The 19423-nt window shown below is 49.8% G+C and overlaps 1 protein-coding gene across 1 annotated transcript in view; it reads left to right on the forward strand.

Moving 5' to 3' along the window:
- Cdh4 (cadherin 4) overlaps positions 1 to 19423 on the forward strand; it is a 478258-nt gene that overhangs the window by 77743 nt on the left and 381092 nt on the right. The gene's annotated exons all lie outside the window — the stretch shown is intronic.

Raw genomic sequence — 19423 nt, forward strand, 5'->3', positions numbered from 1 at the left:
TTTGTGGTATGTGTGTTAGTGGTGTGTGTGTGTTAGTGGTGTGTGTGTTAGTGGTATGTGTGTTTGTGGTATGTGTGTTAGTGGTATGTGTGTTTGTGGTATGTGTGTTAGTGGTATGTGCGTGTTTCTGGTGTGTGTGTTAGTGGTGTGTGTGTTAGTGGCATGTGTGTTTATGGTGTGTGTGTTAGTGGTAGGTGTGTTAGAGGTGTGTGCATTAGTGGTGTGTGTGTTAGTGGTATACATGTTAGTAGTGTAGTATGTGTGTTAGTGGTGTGTGTGTTTGTGATATGTGTGTTAGTGATATGTGTGTGTTAGTGGTGTGTGTGTTAGTGGTGGGTGTTAGTGTTGTGTGTGTTAGTGGTGTGCGTGTTAGTGGTAGGTGTGTTTGAGGTGTGTGCATTAGTGGTGTGTGTGTTAGTGGTATACATGTGTTAGTGTAGTATGTGTGTTAGTGGTATGTGTGTGTTAGTGGTGTGTGTGTTAGTGGTAGGTGTTAGTGGTGTGTGTGTTAGTGGTGTGTGTGTTAGTGGTAGGTATGTTAGTGGTGTGTGTGGCAGTGGTGTGTGGGTGTTAGTGGTGACTGGGTTTGGGGGATGGCTGTTTGAACACGTATCCATAGTCTTTCCTGGTATACAGGTTCGATGCCTTCTCCTCTGACTTCTAATCACTCCTCCTCTGATTTGCTTAAGAAGAATTAAAAGGGAAAAAAAAATCTTGTGAACACATTTCTCTCTCTGGGCTTTCCCCAAGAGGAGTGGGGAGTGTAGCAGGATGCTGACTCCCACGGCTCTTCCTGTGGTAACTAAATATAAATATCTGTGACAAATCGCAGAAGGAATCGCTAATGACAGCTGTCAGTGTTATTTCCAATGGATTAGACCTTTGTGGCCCCCATCTAGTAGCGAACGTGGAGACAGACATCTGAGGTGGCTTTAATTTGTCACCTACCTGGACGCATACGCCCGCCAAGTCAGGGTCACAGGTACTTACGAGGCAAATTAAGCCCGGCTGTAGTGCCTGTTAGATGTGGGCTCCCTCCTTGGCCTGGTGACAGCTGGTAGGATCTTTTTTTCTTTTTGTCAACCTGGACATGACCTCAGCCTCCTCAGTATCAGCTGGTTTTGACTGGCAAGAGTGTAGTCCCAAAGCTAGGCATAGAGCGCGGCTGACCCTGTTGTGTCTGGTCTGATGGTCAGAGTGAAATGGACTCCCTCTCCCACCTTCTGGTATTACCACATGACATTGTCCATGGAGTTTCCCCCCAAGAACTGCATAAGCAACCTACAAAAATAATCACAGAAATAAAACCTCGTGCTTTAATCGAGTTTGTGGGGTTTTGTCACATGCATAGCTGTCCTGGGAAGCTCACGAGTCAGGCACATCTATGAAGGCACAGTCAGGGAAGACTGAAAACTCACAAAGTTCCCAGAGTGAATAATTCCCACTGTGCATGGTGCCCCTGGGTCGCCATTACTTCTGACCACAGTTTTCACCGTAACACCGCACGCCTTTGGACTGTACCGTGAAAGAATAGAGGACCAGCTTTTTTCTTGGCTGTGATCCTTCCCAGCGTTTGTTTTTAATCACACCTAACATCCGTGGATTCAGTTGTCTTGGGCCTGATGCTCCTGAACTGAGACATCCTTCCGTCTAGGGAGAAGAGAGAGAGAAGCTCTCGAGACTCAGAAAGCTAAGAAAACTTACCAGACTCAGGAAACTTAGGAAACCTCCAGCATCAGAAAGTTCTTCCCAAGGTTATGAAAGCATGATAATTTTGGGGTTGGGGGTCACTCTGGTGGAACAGCCTGTAGGTTGTGCATGGGGCTCCAGGGATACACACCCAAACTCCTGTAAGTAACCCCAAAAAACTCACTGGGTTCCCTAAACTAGATATGGGTACAGTAGTTACTTCGATATGTCGTTTGTGCCCTGTCTGGGGTGAATAGAGATCTGCTCACGTCTCTCTAGGGACTTACTCAGCAGCACTGGCTAGCACACTTTGGACTGCGGCAGAGGCAACACGCTTGGCCTTGCAAAACCACCGCACCAGTCTGCATGACCTGCCGTGACTGTGCTCAACCCATCCAACATCTCTACCACTTGGTATTTTCAGCTATTGATGTCAGACAGAGGAATGCTATTTCTTGTTGTTTTTCTCCTTTAAAACATTTATTCTTCCAGTGACTGGCAGAGTGGATCACCCAATGCTTCATATTGACTATATTTCTAGGCGGGTGTCTTAGTTTCGTTTCCTGCTGCTCTGATTAAAAAAAAAAAAAAACCTGACCAAATAAACATAAGAAAGAAACAGTTCCAGGTTGTCTTTTGTCACTGCTGGGAGATCAAGGCAGCTATTCCACCACACCCACTGTTAAGAGCAGGCAGGGATGAAGTAATGCATGCTAGTGCTCTGCTTTCTTTCTCCAGCATCCAGAGTATCCTGCCTAGGGAATGGTGCCACCCACAGTGGACAGGTCTTCCAACTTCAGTTAACTTAATAAAGGCAGTCTCTACAGACATGTCCGTAAGCCAACCTGATCTCCATGAGTCTCCCTCCTCAGGTGTTTCTAGACTATCAAACTGAAAATAAGTTAACACCCACCATCGCAATGGAAAAGTGTCTTCTTATTGATCTGTGGATATTCTTTATATATTCCAAATCATCTCTTGTGGCACTTACCTCCTGACAGTCAGTTGGCTGTTTGGCCTTTCCTGTTCTTAGCTCTGCAACTGAACAGTGTCCAGCAACTTATACCCTGTGCATGCATGACACTGATAGCAAGAAAAGAGTTCCGTTCCCCTTCTCATCTGGCACAGGTCGGGACCCCAGAAACCTCAGGACAGAGAGAGAAAGAGAGAGAGAGAGAGAGAGAGAGAGAGACAGAGACAGAGACAGAGACAGAGAGAGAGAGAGAGAGGAGAGAGAGAGAGAACACTTCTCCATGGCTGTGCAGCATGCAGACTCCCAGATGTCTCTGTGGGGCTCCAGATCTTCTCTCTTTCCTCCTGGAGTAAATGGAAAGAGGCGTTCTTGTCCCCACAGTTTCTGACTCCCAGCATGACTGTCACTTGCACACCACCCCTATGCTTGACCATGCTTCACGTCAGGGTCAGCTCCGAGACCTGGATTTCCATAGCTCGTAAATGACACGTCCGTTTACCTCCATAGACAATGCTAGGCTAGGGTGAATGTGGGCCTCTCAAGGTTACAGGTGTCAGGGCTTGGGGCAGCGAAGTCACCTGAGGTGACAGCCCATCTCCCCGAAGCAGCCTGTCTCCTGACTTAACATTTCCTCTTCCATTAAAATTAATTTCACAGTCTCTGGCAACGTGCCAGGCCATCACGGATTGCATAACGGCTATGGCTCGGGCTGTAAATCCATTCCACCGCCGTTATCAAGCTCATTACCTTGTAAACTGCCTTAATATACTGAGGCCCCTTGGAAGACCGTCTTCCTGTAAGGCGAGATTGTATTCCACAGCCCTGAGAGTGGACGCCTTTCAAATTAATCACTTCTTGAAGCCTGGCTTTTAATTCAGGTAGATTCTACTCTTCCTTGTCCCCTCCCTCCTCCCTCTCTCCTGCCTCTCTCCTTCCTCCTCCTCCTCTTCGTCCTCCTCCTCTTCTCTCCCTGTTTTTGTTCCCCTCTCACCTCTTTCTCCCCCATCTTCCTCTCCTTCATCTCCTCTCTCTCCTTCTCTTTCTGTGTCACACCCCTTCCCCTTTGCTCTGTCTTCCTCCTCCCCTCTACCTCCCGTTCCCCGCTTCCTCTATTTCTCCTTCATCCTCCTCCCCCTCATTCTCCATTCCCTACTCCCTCCTCTCCTCCTCCACCCTCTCCTCCTTCCTGTCTACTCTTCCTCCTCCTTCTCCTTCTCCCTATTTTTCTATCCTCCTCCCTGTCTACTCTTCTACCTTCCTCTCTCCCCTCCTCTTTGTCTACTCTTTCACCCTCCTCCCTCTTCTCCCCCCTATCTACTCCTTCACTTTCCTCCTTCCCCTCCTCCTTGTCTTCTCTTCTACCCTCCTCTGTCCCCTCCTCCCCATCTACTCTTCTACCCTCCTCCCTCTCCTCCCCCCATCTGCTCTTCCTCACTCCTCCCTCTCCTCCTCCCCATCTACTCTTCTACCCTCCTTCCTCTCCTCCCCCATCTGCTCTTCCTCACTCCTCCCTCTCCTCCTCCCCATCTACTCTTCTACCCTCCTTCCTCTCCTCCCCCATCTGCTCTTCCTCACTCCTCCCTCTCCTCCTCCCCATCTACTCTTCTACCCTCCTTCCTCTCCTCCCCCATCTGCTCTTCCTCACTCCTCCCTCTCCTCCTCCCCATCTACTCTTCTTCACTCCTCCCTCTCCTCCTCCCTGTCTACTCTTCCTCACTCCTCCCTCTCCTCCTCCCCATTTACTCTTCCTCACTCCTTTCTCTCCTCCTCCCTGTCTACTCTTCCTCACTCCTCCCTCTCCTCCTCCCCATCTACTCTCCCTCACCCCTCCCTCACTCTTCTCCCTCCTCTCCCCCCACCCCATTTTTCCATCCTGTCCTCCCTTTCTTTGCCTCCTGTGCTGTCTCAGAGGCATGTGAGAATGACAGTCATCCTTGACTTGGCTGCTTTAGTGCCATTTATCTTGGAGCACACAGAGAAGATGACTTCTCTCCCCGCCAGTGTCTAAAGGACCCGCCTTTAGTGGGAGGCTCCAAGAAACATCACACACAGGGATTCTGAGAACTGTGCAGACCCCACCCTGAACGTCAACACATGCCCTCCAGCAATGCTAGTCACTGGGAGAGCTGGTAGTGGCTCTGTCGGTGGAGCCACGGTTGCCACTCAGCACTGCACAGTATACCTCCACCTTCCTTCCGGCCCCAAGACAGAGACCCCGAGCATTACTGTCTGTCCACTACAGTTGTCTTCCTGCAACTGTGCTGGCTGGGAGACCATGTCACCAGAAGATTCTGGGCTCCTCAGGGCTCAGGTAACAGTGAGACACAATTCTCAGCCTTGCCTCTGTGTGACCTGACCACTCCTGGGCATTTCCTGGTAATGCACTCCTAATTGGTGGGCCCAGTGAGAATCAATAACTAATTTCTCCTTAGGACTTATCCAGGTGGCATCCAAATGGAAGTCCCTGCTAAGGCCATGTGGCTCCCAACACGAGAGAAGAAAAGGTGCTCCCCACTCCCTCCTTTCCGGACCCTGGGCAGCCTGGACATCCCTACACCCTGCACCTCCTCTGTTTGCATCCTTGAGCCTGGGGGCCAGGGAACACTGCGGGTCAACCAGGGCCCTCACACTCACTGCATTGTCTGAGCAGAGCCTTGTCCCCTGCAGCTTTCCACTGAGCTTTGTCCCAGTGAAGACTGTTCCATACTTGCTCAGACCCACCATGTCATACTTTCCTGTCACTGGGCCAGAGTGCCCAGGGGACTAGGAGAGTGGTCCTTGAAGAGGAGGCAGAGCCCTGGAGTATCCACCAGCAGCCAGGAGACTTGCTCCCCCGAGTCCCCGCCCCGTGCTTAAGCGCACCCTCCTAATTAGGCACTGTCAGGTACCCTGGGAGCCACACGCATTATTTTATAGGCCGTTTTCTCATGAAGAAAAGCAAAGCCAACGCAATTCTTGCTGGCTCTGAGGTTTCGCTTCTCGATCAGCACATCCAACCAAGTCACCATGGGAATAAAATTCCTCCAATGTAGCTGTGTTCATTGAGCAGAGAGGATAAGTACTCTTTTAAGTTCCTCTTGCAAAGGCCCCAGATCCCTTAGTTTCTCGACAGTAAGCAGTGAGCAAACCTGCCCTGGAGAATCGCATTGCCTCAGATGAGCTCTGTATCAAGCAGGTGTGTGTCCGTGTGTGTATGCATGTGCGTGCATGTGTGTGTGCATGTGTGTGCATGTATGTGTGTATATGCATGTGCATGTGTGCGTGTGTGTGTTTGTGTATGTGTATGTGTGTATGAGTGTATGTGTGTATGAGTGTGTATGTGTATGCATGTGTGTCTGAGTGTATGGGTGTGTGTGTGTATGTATGTGTATGTGTATGAGTGTATGTGTGTATGCATGTGTGTCTGTATGTATGGAGGTGTGTGTGTGTGGGTGTGGGTGTATATGTGTGTGTGTGTGTGTGTGAGAGAGAGAGAGAGAGAGAGAGAGAGAGAGAGAGAGAGAGAGAGCATTTAGGCATCCAGTTACTTCCAGCAACATCTAAACAAAGCCAGTCACCCAGCTCTTGAATATAGATTCAACATTCTTGAATCTATAGTTGTGACCCAGCAGGACTGAAGAAGTTGGGGGGAGGGGACCTTGGAGGGCACAGCATACCCATCATGGAAGTTTAGGAATCAATGACAACCAAAACCATGAAGAGCAGAAGACAGAAAGCACCAGAGACAGAAACCACCTAGTCCGTTCCGACTCCACACAGGCCTCACCACACGTGAGCCATCTGGCTTTCTGCTTTAGGAGAAGCATCTGGGCCGCGTAGGACGCACACATGAAGAGCCAGCAGCTGGGGGCTGAGCAGAGGGAGGCATCCTGGACAGGGCTGTGTGTCTGTCTGTACAGATACCGTCACTGTGCTGGCTTCCATCTGGTGACATATACTCAGACATCCCACAGTCACAAGACCGGAGCTGTGTTAGCCACATCGACACTTCTTATGAAAATTGGCTGGCCTTCTTCATAGCCCATACCATGAAGGCCTTAGGGGTGGACGAATCAGAAGGCTCACGGAATGTTCTAGATTGTCCTGGAAATGATGAGAGGTGGATCCTGAGAGCATACTTGGTTGCTTCAGGTGTACAATGTATCACGGAATTAGAAATAGTTTCTTTAGAAGAGAAGATATTTTCCTCCTGGTTTACCTCATGACTTATTTGGTTTGGTTTGTTTGTTTGTTTGTTTGTTTTTGGTTTGTTTTTGAGACAGGGCCTCTCTCTAGCCAAGACTGGCCTCAAGCTCCTCCCAGTTGTGAGAGTTTCAGGTATGAGCCACCCAGCTCTCCTCATGATTTTCATTTCAAGAAATTGTCTCAATTTGTCAGGATGCGGTTATGGCGTGCCGAAATGGAATAAGAGCATGCGTAGGGTACTGACTCCGTTCCAGGTGGTTGGGGGAGGGGTAAGTGCATCATGGGAAATCCTTGTTATTAGGTGCTGAGGCAGTTGGGCTCAGCTGTGTTGTCTCTTCCGCACCTCTAGGCACCCCTGAGTAGACAGCCAGCACCTCAGGCTCCATGCACATGAAGGCTGCAGCGCTGACCTACCCCGTGCACAGCCAGGAGCAGGAAAGCTCCTCGGACCCTTTGTTTATGAGTTAAGCCAAGCGGAGAAATGGCGTGCCTCCTCTGCACCTCTATCTGTTCACCGTTAATTGTCTGACTTCATTTTCTTCAAGAGGCAACAAAGGCCAAAAGCCATGCTGTTGATTCTCTGTTTAGCCGGCTGTAAATATTCAGGCCGAATTTGACTGACAGCGCGATATTATGTTCCCCAAAGCTTGCGCCGTATGTGAATATTTTAATTAGGATTGTAACAAGCTATTGAGAAAGTTTGAGCTAAATTGGTTCAGCTGTTTTTGCATTAGTGAAGCATGAAAAGGAATTTTTTCATCTATTAGAAAATATTCCTTAAAAAAAAAGCAACTAAAAAAACTCAGCCAGTTTAGGGTCCTTGCCATCAGCATACAGCATCTGGGCAGGGGCTGACTGGACAGACTTGAAATGGAGAAAATGAAGGTCATAGATTGGCTGGCATTTCACCCCTTCCTGTCAGAGCTGTTGGGGGGTCGGGTAGACTTACGGAAGGATATGTTATAAAGGTATAAAAGCTCTAACAGGATATATACTCCTGGATAAGTACCCACCGAGAAGGAGTTCACCCTGTTTAACATTGGCACCCCGATTTTCACATCCTGCCAGTTCTACATGGCGGTGGAATCCTAAGGATGCAAACCCAGGCTATCCCAGAGAAGACTGATAGAAAGTTCTATCCCGGAGTTCAGTTACTAGTCACTCTAGGCTTACTCAGGCTTTGAGACCCCAGCCTGTATGGTGAGAGACCCTATTGCAGTTGGGAAGAACGGGGTGTGGTTGTCCAAGACCAGCTGTTTACCCATTGCAACGCTCTTGCTCCTGATTCACCAGGCATTCTTACCCTCTGGGGTAAACTACTCTCTGTGCCTTTTTCTGCTGGTTCTTCTTGGTTCCTAGCTTCCCCTCCTACAGGGTCCTGGCAGTCCCCTGGGGAGGACAGGCAGAAAGTTGCAGATGTGAGCCCAGTGTTAGGAATCCTCATGTTTCCAGAAGGAAGGGAAACAACGACCCTATGTGACACCTCCTAATTTCAGACAGCAGTGGCACAGGGTTCAGATTCCCAGGAAGCTGCACCATTCAGGGAAGTCCCGAGGAAACCAGGAATCAGTCTGCACTCTCTCACATTCAAGTTTGCTTTCTGTTTGTCATTGTGTCCTTCACAACAGGTCCTGCTCTGACCACTTGGTGGTTCTTATTAAGTACGGTTGTTGGGAAAGAGGTGTAGTCTCTGTGTGCCAGACACACACACACACACACACACATACACACAGACATACACACACACACATACACACAGACATACACACAGACACACACACAGACAGACATACACATAGACACACACAAACAGACATACACACACACAGAAATACACACAGACATACACACACATACACACAGACATACACACACAGACACACACACACACATAGACATACACACACACAGACACAGACACACACACAGACACAGACACACACACAGACACAGACACACACCCACAAACACACACACAAAGAGACATACACACAGACACACACACATAGACATACACACACACAGACACAGACACACACACAGACACACACCCACAAACACACACACAAAGAGACATACACACAGACACACACAGACATACACACACACAGACACACACAGACATACACACACATGGACACACACAGAGACACACAGAGAAATACACACAGACACACATAGACATACACACACACAGAAACAGACACAGACACACACACACACAGGCACATACACACAGACACACACACACACACACACACACACACACACACTCAGCACTGGGTTGGACACCGCAGCTGTTCGCTGCACTGGGAAAATCCCACGGACGACTGCCGGGAGGAATTGTTCTTATTTTCTCTTTGTCCGAACATGGGAAATTGACAGATTCCTACAAGCTGATCCACCATGATCGTTTCCCAGCTCACTTCCCTGCAAAGTCCTCCTGCGAGCGGTTGGTTTGGAACGATAAGTGGGTACCTCCTCCTCAGCCTCATCCACCTCGGGTGTCTAGCCTAGTGCTGAACTCAAGGGTGGCCTATGGTGGCCTCAGGAAAACTCACTCTGAGGGCTCTGTGACACCTCATGCACTCTAGGCTCCTCTGGGAGACCAGTTCATACCTGACAAGGTGCCTGTTGCACCCTAGCACCCCTGGGACCCAGCTCAGTAACTGTCCCATCCATGTGTTGAGCAAAGGCAGAACGACTGTTTTTCATTACCTCCTTCTCTGTTGCTTTGGCGTCTAAAGGAGGATGTTCTAAACCAATCAGCATCACGCTGTTAATTAGCAAAACCTGAAACCCAGCCCTTGGGCACAGGAATGCCCACGCTCATTACTCTGCTCGGAGTAGATGCTCAGTCTTCCTGGTCCGCTGGAAGCCTCATGCCAAATTCACCTTGAAACAGATTTGCTTCTGTTTTTACAGGCTGGGTTTAGAAGCTTCAGGCAACAGGGAAGCTGGCCTAGGGCCGAAGACAGTAATTCTTACCGGAGGGAACAATCCCATTTATGCAAGAAGGAAGCAGAGGAAGCCTCCATGAAGCTGCACAAAACCTCCTCTCCACGGGGAGCCGTCCTACAGACCACTTTTCCATAAATTTCAGCTCAGCGGCAGGAGAGAAGGGAGGCACTTGCTCCTCAATGCACCAGAATCTGCTATAGAACATCCTGAACTAGAGCCTGGGGCAAAGTGGATCTCAAGGAGACTACTTCACAGCTCCGAAATCCTCAGTCTGAGAGACCACGCTAGGAAGCTCAGAACTCTCACAACAAAAGCTCCTTCACTCCTGGGCAGCTGGAGTTCATTACCTTAAAGGAAGTTTAGGGGTCTCTGACCTCTCCTCTTAGCTTTTCGCTCATACAAGCAGTGAACTCACACATCCTCACTGTAGGGCAAGCTCAGAAGGCCTTGTTAACCTGGGGAGTTATTTACTCCGTAATTCCCTTCCATGGGAGCTGGGGTTCCGGTGGTGAGGGTCCCTCATCAGACAGCCCCATTGTCCCCTACACGCTCTCACGTGTGTGTGTGTGTGTGTGTGTGTGTGTGTGTGTGTGTGTGTGTGTGTGTGTGTATCTACTTGCTCTGGGAAAGCCACAGTGAGAAGCACAGAGGTCCAAGTTCAGGATCCCACTAAGAATGTGTGACATCTGCTATTTAGCCAGACAGGCTCTCTGGTAGCCCAGGCTAGCTTCAAACTCACTCTGCAGCCAGGGATGGGCTTCGACTCCTGATTCTCCTTCCTCTCCTTCCCAGGCATTGGGATGGCAGGCGCGTACCTCCATGACTGGCTAACATGTGCCTTTAAAATGCGCATTTCCCCATGCAGGGATGGCTGGAAATAGAAGGTTGGTTCGTTCCCACCACCTCCAGAGTGGTAGGTCCCAAGAGTACTGGGGTCCAGGCTGGAGTCTTTGTTAGGTCCCACAAAGTAGCAAATGAGGCATGCAGTGCCCATCCCCTGCACACCACCCCCACCCCTGCAGCCCACACCCCACCACTGTAGATCTTTGGCTCTTTTCTTTGGTGTCCAGGGATTGAGAGGCACCTTCTTTGCTCCCACACCCTTCAGTTTTCAGTTTTCCCTGGAGAGAAAGAGGGAAGGGAGAACTCTAAGGGTGCACTCTGCTCTAACTGCCTGTCAGAGTCTGCCCTGTGCCCTGTGTTCACACGAAGTGGGCAGTGCAGAGCAAAATTCAGAGGACATGGTGATTTCACGAGGATGTAGCACTTGACCTGGGAAAGAAAATTCTTTTATTTTTAAATTTTTAGCTTGATTTTTATTTTTAATTACACACACACACACACACACACACAAACACAACACAAACACACACACACACATGCACATGGACATGGACAGAGAGACACACACACACAGAGACACATGGGCACACATGCACACACATACACACACATGTATGCTTGGGCACATACAAGCACATGCACACAGAGAGAGACACACATATGTGCATGCATACCCACGTATATGCACATGTACACACATACACACATGGGCACACACGGGCACACACAGAGACACACATGTATATGTATACACACAAGGGCGCGCGCACACACACACACACACACACACACACACCTGTATGTGGGGTTTGTGCATGTGAGGACAGGTGCCCATGGAGGGCAAAGAGGAATCCTAAGGAGCTGGAGTTGCAGGAGACTGTGAGCCATCCATCATGCATACTGGTTATCTTAGGGTTTTACTGCTGTGAACAGACAGCATGACCAAGGCAACTCTTATACGGGCAGCATTTAATTGGGGCTGGCTTACAGCTTCAGAGGTTCAGTCCATTATCATCAAGGCAGGAAGCATGGCAGCATCCAGGCAGGCACGGTGCAGGAGAAGCTGAGAGTTCTACATCTTCATCTGAAGGCTGCTAGGAGAAGACTGGCTTCCCAGCAGCTAGGATGAGGGTCTTAAAGCCCACGCCCACAGTGACACAGCTACTCCAACAGGGCCACACCCACTCCAACAGGCCACACCCACCACCAGGCCAAATCCACCCCCAACAGGTCACACCCATTCTAACAAGGCCACGCCCACTCCAAAGCCACACCTACTCCAACAGGGCCACGCCTCCCAACAATGCCACTCCCGGGGCCGAGCCTATACAAGCCATCACACTGGTAATCAAACTCAGCTCTTCTGCAAGAACAGTCTCCAGTCTTCGCCACTGAGCCATCTCTCCAGTCATGAGTAATCTGTTTGTTTGTTTATTGAGAACGAGTCATAATAAACCCAGATGAGATTAGCAGGGGGTACAAATCCTGGAAGGAAAGAGCAGAGACCAAACCCTTCTGGAACGAACTGCAAATAACAACATGATGAAATCAGGAACTCTTGGTGGGAGAATGGCCCTAGGGGGCGGTGTAAAGGGTTGAGCGGTTTCCTCTTCCCACTGAGCCCAAGAGATAGTCTGAGTCCCTAAGACACGGGAGAGACTGTTACGGCCAACCTCTGTGCACTCAGCATGCTGGGCAGGTGAGGCGTGAGGCTTGGGAGCCCTGGGATAGTTCATGCTGGCTTCATCTGTAAGAGGAGACCTGGGCCAGGCACGCCTGCAGTTTGGAGATGAGCTGGTGCGTTCAGACTCTGAAAGGACTTCAAAGTGTAGGCAGACACAGGTGGACACGTCTGTTCTACGAAGGCAGCTGCAGAGAGGATACTGTGCTCCTGGAGCAGGGGGCAGAAATGAGAGCTGCCGTCTGCCCTGTTTGGGTCCGTCCTTCTATTGTGACTGCTTCTTGATACTTACCGTGAGCTGGGTTGAGAAGACACTCTCAGTGCACAAGTAGGGTTTGGCAGAGCCATGGCCTCAGCGCAGCACGATGGACAAGGAGGTTTAGAGAGAGGCAGCCCTTAGGGGTCCCTTCCCTCTCCAGCTACACCGAGCATAGGCCTTCTAGACCCATGGAGGCGGCTTCTTCAGGGCTGTGGAGTGTGATTTTCCTGGGAGGTAGATGTAGCCTTAGTTGTCGAGCCCATGCATCGGTTATGCTCCCAGGCTCTCTGTTTTCTCATTTTCTGGTTGCTGGCCATTGCTTGCTGTCTTCTGAGACTGATTGTGCTTCCCAATTAACATGAGGCTCTGGCTGGTGTGGAGCATGAAGCTGGCCTACCCCAGGAGCTAAACAACAGGTGGCAGAAATAGGCAAACACAGGGTGTAAGGAAGAGGGGGAGAGGGAGGGGAGGGAGAGGGGAAAAGAGAGAGAGAGGGATGGGGGAGGGAGGTCTGCAATGCGAAGCCAAGGAGGGCACCATCAATCTCACCTGTTTTCCAGAGCACTAACTGATCATCTCTGAACCCGGACCCAGGTCCATACAGAGAGGCTTGGGGTAACTGTGACTGTGCCTTGTGGAGGGACAGCCCACCATTTGGCTCCCTCCTGTGCCCAAGCACTGCTCAAAGCCCCAGGTATCCAGTACAGGGCAAGAAAGGTTCCTGCCTTCACGGAGCCCACACTTTCTAGGGCCAGGGAGGGAGGGAGGCGGCAAGCAAATGCACCTCATGGGGCAGAAGTTGAGGAAGAAAGTGTCCACTGTGTAGAGGGCAGACTGGTGGATGGCCTTCAGCCAAGCCGACAAAGGCCTTTGCAGGGGGGACATTTGGACTGAGTCTAGAGAGCAAGGAAAGCCAGGCAAGAGACTATTTGGGGCAAGAGGTTAAAGAAAGGAACACAGTAAGTTCCAGGCTTGAAGAGGTGCATGCCAGGAGTGCTGATCTCGTGGTCATAGAAAGAAGCATTGTCCGCAGGGCATAAGCGTGGACCCCGTCTGGGACGGGAGTGGGGCTAAGAGCACATGCTCAACAGGGAGCCGGCCAGGCAGTCAAGGCCCAAAGCAAGAACAGGTCCCTCCTGGACAGGGTCCGCTGGAGCCAGACAGGGAACTTCCTAATGTGAAGCTTGGGAAGTCTGCCTCCAGGTGGGGCTCCTGGAGTGCGATTCTTGAGGTCACCCCCTGAGGTGAGGCTTGCACGTCGGAACTGGAGGACATGAAGTCAGGCGGCCATAAGTGAAGAACATTCTGGATAGCACATGCCTAACAGAGCAGGAATCCAGACATTTCGCCCCTAGTGAACATTTTCGCACAAGTGTGAACAGCTAGGCTTTCTGCACACGACCACACCCCAACGCCCCCCCCCCCCCAATCGACCTGTGACGTGGCCCTGGTAGCTTGAGAAATGGCTCTGGGTTCTGTTGTTTTCACATAGGACATAGAGATGACCTAGGATCCCATCTGCAGTTTATCATTGTATGGATGAACCTCCCCATACACACACATCTGAGCCTTAGCGTTCTGGGTTTCTACTGTTTTGAGGTTCTGAAGGTCCAGCTGGACAGTGGCACCCTCATCTTGTTCGTTAAACTTTACTCATTCATTCAGTAAACAGTGTTGAGCATCCGCTTACCTGGGTGCTGAACTTGTTGGGGGCTACAAGGGGCCACGGAGGAAGGAGCTTCAGTTTTTTAAGAAGCAGGAAAGAAACTGGTTCTCTCATTTCTCCACTGCCCTTCCCCCTCTCCACTGCCCTTCCCCCTCTCCACTGCCCTTCCTGCTCTGATCACAAGTAAAAAACCAGGGCTACCAAGAGGTTCTGGGCTCACCCACAGTGCCATCTAAGAGGAATGTAGCCAATATGGGGGACTGGAAGCTTCCTAGAGAGGCCAGAATTATATTGTGGCTAAAGGTGAAGCATATGAAGTCTGCCAGAGATGGACCAGTGTCCACATGGATGCAACTGTGCATGTGTGTGTGCCAAAGTGTGTGTGTGTGTGTGTGTGTGTGTGTGTGTGTGTGTGTGTGTGTGTGTGGAGTCTGCTCCCCCTGCAATGGGAATGAAGCTGGGGCTGTTGAGGGATGGTTAGGCCAGAACAAGCACTCCTGTGGGTTGAGAGGCCCGGTGCAGAGACCGTGCCTCCAAATGGCTTCCTGCTGAAGTTGCACAGTTCCTCACTCCCTCCCACACGAAGAATAACCACAAACCAATGTCCCATCTGCAGCAAGACTGCCCTTTCCTTGGCTCAGTTCACTTGGAGCTCGTGTCCAATGGGAGGCCTCTGGGAAAGGCTGTCTCCCAGGGCAAATGTGTACACAACTGCTCTGGGCGCTCACTGTATCGCAGCAGACAGGGCTGTCCGGTGCTTTAGGCCTGGTCCTGCTCTGAGGGCTCTTCTGACCTTTAGATCTGACCATGAATAGCATGATCCCGTGTGAACTCTGGTTCCTCCTGGACAAGCAGGGGTCAGTTTCTTCCTAGATCACATGCCGACCACTGTCTGCATCCTGTCCTATCAGGAGCGGGGTGCCAAGGAAGGGGGATTTGCCCAGCTGTAGCTCTCCTCTGCCCCTGCCTGTGCTTTTCCTGGCTTGCAGGCCAATGTTGAAGGGTATCTGCAAATGTGTGCACTTGCGTTGGGCGCTGCCCGTCCTCCGCTGAGATGCTGGGATGGGATGCCTGCTCTGTCTCCCTGTGAGCACACCTTGAGGCTAGGGGTGCAGACTGGTTACACCCGGGTGGGACTAGGCTGCTCTGGGCAGAGTCACACATGTGGATTTCATGGTGCCCAGACCAGTAGCAGTTCCTGCTAGAAATGCAGACCCCCATCTCTACCTTGAGTCCCTGCTTCAGTAGCTTCATCCTTGGGAACCAGCAGCCTCAGAGTGCTGGGATTCAAACTAAGGTTTAGAGATCAAAGCCTGGCACCACTGGGCCAAACATGCCCCATCTCTGATACCGACTGGAATACCCCAGGACCACAGTCTCAAGGACCAGAGTTCAGGCTGGAAATCTTATTTGACCTGTGACTAATGTTTTTACTTAGCGCCCCCCACCCCTAGTTTTTCAAGACAGGGTTTCTCTGTGTAGTCTTGGCTGTTGTAGAACTCACTCTGTGGATCAGGCTGACCTCAAACTCAAAAATCTGCCTGCCTCTGCCTCCCAAGTACTGGGATTAATGGTGTATGCCACCCCGCCCTGATTATTTAGTTTTATTTATGTTTGTTGTTGTTTTGTCTGAGAGTTTCAAATTATTTTATGCAAAAAAATACGCTATCTAAAACAGAACGTTAGTCTAGAGGAAGCCCAGTGTGCCCTACCCCACCCCTGCCCTGCGGCTGAGCCGTGCCTTCCCTCTCTCACACCTTGTCTGGTTTTGAAGATGGAGTCACATGACCTGCCTTCTGAGTTGAACATTTTACCTTTCAGTCCAGAAAGGTGGAACAAATCCCATGCTGACTCATGATCAGTCTCCTGGGTTTGCCTCCCAGGAGAGCCAGAGCACTTATGCAAGCTGGGAGCTTTGTTCACCTCAGCACTGTCTCCTGTGGTGAAATAAACGTTGCCCGTGTACCGGAGGCACTGGCTGTGCAGCACATGTGGAGTTTTTAAGTTTTATCACTTAGCTTTGGCCAGAGGCCATTGTCTCCTTTTTCATTGCTGTATAGAGTTCCATTTTCACTGCTGTATAGAGTTCCATTCTTTAAATGCTATCACTATCCATCCTTCCCTTGACAATCGGTTTGTCTTCAGTTCTTGCCTTCCTGCACATTTCCACGCCAGTTTCTCAGGCGTCTGCACTAAGCACGTGAGGGTCCAGTTGTGAAGACATGGTAGACTTTGTTCATGTTTCATGTCAATATCCCCTCACTTGTGTGTGTGTGTGTGTGTGTTATATACACATGTACACAGATACCCAGAAGAGGCATGAAAGCCCTGGAGCTGGAGTTACAGTTATTTGTAAGCCACCCCTGTGAGTGCTGGGAACCAAACCCAGGTCCTCTGCAAGAGCATAAAGTGCTCTTAAATGTGTGTGTGTGTGTGTGTGTGTGTGTGTGTGTGTGTGTGTGTGTGTGTGTGTGTGTGTATTATGTGCACAGATACCTACAGAGGCAAATAAGGGCATGAAATCCCTGGAGCTAGAGTTCCTGGCAATTGTAAGCCACCCCGCTGTGGGTGCTGAAAACCAAACCCAGGCCCTCTGAAAGAGCAGTAAGCGCTCTTAACGCTGGGTCATCTCTCCATCTCTTGCTTCCTTTTTTGAAACAGGGTTCTCAGTGAATCTGGAGCTCACTGGCTGGGCTAGGCTGGGCTAGGCTGGCCGGTCAGGGAACCCCAGGGATCCTTCTTTCTCTCCTTCTTCTGTGCTGGGTTTACAGACAGGTGAACAGCTTTTACCTGTGTTCCCCAGCCACGCCCGAGTGTTTCTGTCAGGCACTTCAGGAATGCTGCACTTTGCAGCTGGGTAATTTCACTTTCCAAGACTGTAGCAAAGCTCACCCTAGCCCAGAGCTGCAGAGCCTGTCTCCTCCTTTCTTTATCCAGTTGGGTCCTTTCCCTCACTGGCATTTTGTCTGCAGAGGTGCTCACTTACCAGGACAGGAGCCCTTTCTGGGATTTGCATACAGTGACAGTCATCTCCAATAAGCACCTTGTCCTTCCCTTGCACCTTTCTGATGTCTCCAGATAAATGTTAGTTCTTAATTGAGTGTGGGAAAACAATCGATCATGTTTCGTATTAGACTGGGGTGTATTACGGTATATGTACACACACTGTGATACTCCACAGCTTCTGCAATGAGATCATTTTTCCTGTTAGGGGTCGGGTTGTTGCAAGGGTGTTGCAAGGGTGTAGGGGTGGGTGTAGGGGAAGGGGAGATGAGTGGGATTAGGGTGGATGATGTGAAATTCGCAAAAATTTAAAATAAAATAGTTTTTTTTTTTAAGAAAAACAGACTGACTGACTGACTGACTGACTGACTGACTGACTGACTGACTGACTGACTTGGGACCCTCAGGAGACATTCATGCATGTGTCTCAGAAGGCTTTAGTGAACTGGAAGGATTGTTCTGAATATGAACAGCAGCAACTCGCAGGGTAGGATCCTAAGTGGATCAAATCAGAATAAAGGAGAAAACCACACTGGCCTTCATCTCTCTGCACTTCCTAAGCTGCTGAGATGTGAGCAAAGAGCCTTGTGGCCCTGCTGCTCCAGCCAAGAGCCTCTCATACACCAGACCTCTGGCACCAGCGAGCAAGGTCAGAGAGCAGGTGAATCCTCCCTCAAGTTGCTTCTTGCGAACTATTAGGTTGCAGCAGTAACAATGTAACAAATACCAAAGGTTTCTGATCTCTCCACCTGGATGTGCAGGTCAGTGGGAAACAGCCTCTTCTCGAGCTGAGGCTGGATAAAATGTTGGCAGATTCCCACCGGCCTTCCTCAGGCCATCTGCTGGACTCCAGAGCCTCTGTTCTTCCATGGAAAATTAAAAATGCCTGCTCTGGAAACCACCCTGAAGCTTTGATGGGGATTTCTGTGAAACTTTGGTCCAATTAAGAGCTAAGAACCTGCATATTTATGAGAGGGTAATTTCTCGGATGGCGCAAGTGTCCTGGGAACCCTACAATGTGTTCTCTCTCTCTCTCTCTCTCTCTCTCTCTCTCTCTCTCTCTCTCTCTCTCTCTCTCTCTCTCTCTCCCACTTTGCTGCAGTTTCCCGTGGGTGCTTTGTAAGTGCTCCATGCCTTACTTCCTGTTAAATACATCTTCTCCCTGTTTCGCTGTGTTGAATGCAGTGGACGCTTGTAAATTTATCTTATATCTACCAAGCTGTTCAACTTCTGGCTTCTCATGAGCCGTAGATTGCTTGGAGTTTTTCAGTGTGGAAAATCATAGCATCTATGAGTGATGCTAATCTTAATTGTCTCTCTCTAATCACTGGTTCTTCTTTCTTGTTAATTAGTCGACGTTAAATGGAGGTGTAAATTAATAGCGGGTGGCTGTCTTGTTCCTAATTTAAAAGGCGATGGCTCTGATGGTTCATCATGGCAAATGATGTTTGCTGAAAGTTTCTTTAAAACGCCTCTCATGAAATTCTGGAAGCTTTGCCTGATCCACTTTGCTAAAATTTTTGTCAGGATTTTTCCCTCCTGCGTGCGAAATAGCCATGCAGTTTTCTCTTTAATCTGTGATCGTGGAAACTACACTAATAAACACCCTGCAGTTGGAGCGAACTTGTGTCACTGAGCTAGCCAGCTTGGCCATGACAGATACTTCATTCAGCCCTTCTGGACTTAGAGTTCAAAAGTGTTTGCCTTTCAGACTGCCGTGGCTTGCTTGCTCCCTCACTCTCTTGCTTTTCTTTTTTTTTTTAATTTTTATTTTATTTATTTATTTACATTTGCCTAGTTTTTGGTACTCAGGCTTGGCTCAGGACAGAACATGGATGGGTTTCTCCTCCCAGTTCTCTGGGAGAAGTTACTCAGCACTAAATTGTAGTAGGGTGTTACAGCTGCCGTGCCAGTTGGCCTCCCCGGCCTGTGGATGTGTGTGCACAGTTGAGCCCATGTGCACTGCATGTGTGTGTGTGTGCGTGCGCGCATGTGTGTATATGTGTGCATGTGTGTGTGTGTGCGTGCGCGCATGTGTGTATATGTGTGTATGTGTGTGCACGTGTGTGTGCACATGCGTGTGCGCGCAAGTGTGTGTGCATGTGTGTGTGCATGTGTGTATATGTGTGTGCATGTGTGTGTGCATGTGTGTATATGTGTGTG

The sequence above is a fragment of the Rattus norvegicus genome, chromosome 3, assembly GCF_036323735.1.
Source record: "Rattus norvegicus strain BN/NHsdMcwi chromosome 3, GRCr8, whole genome shotgun sequence".
NCBI classification, from domain to species: Eukaryota; Metazoa; Chordata; class Mammalia; order Rodentia; family Muridae; genus Rattus; species Rattus norvegicus.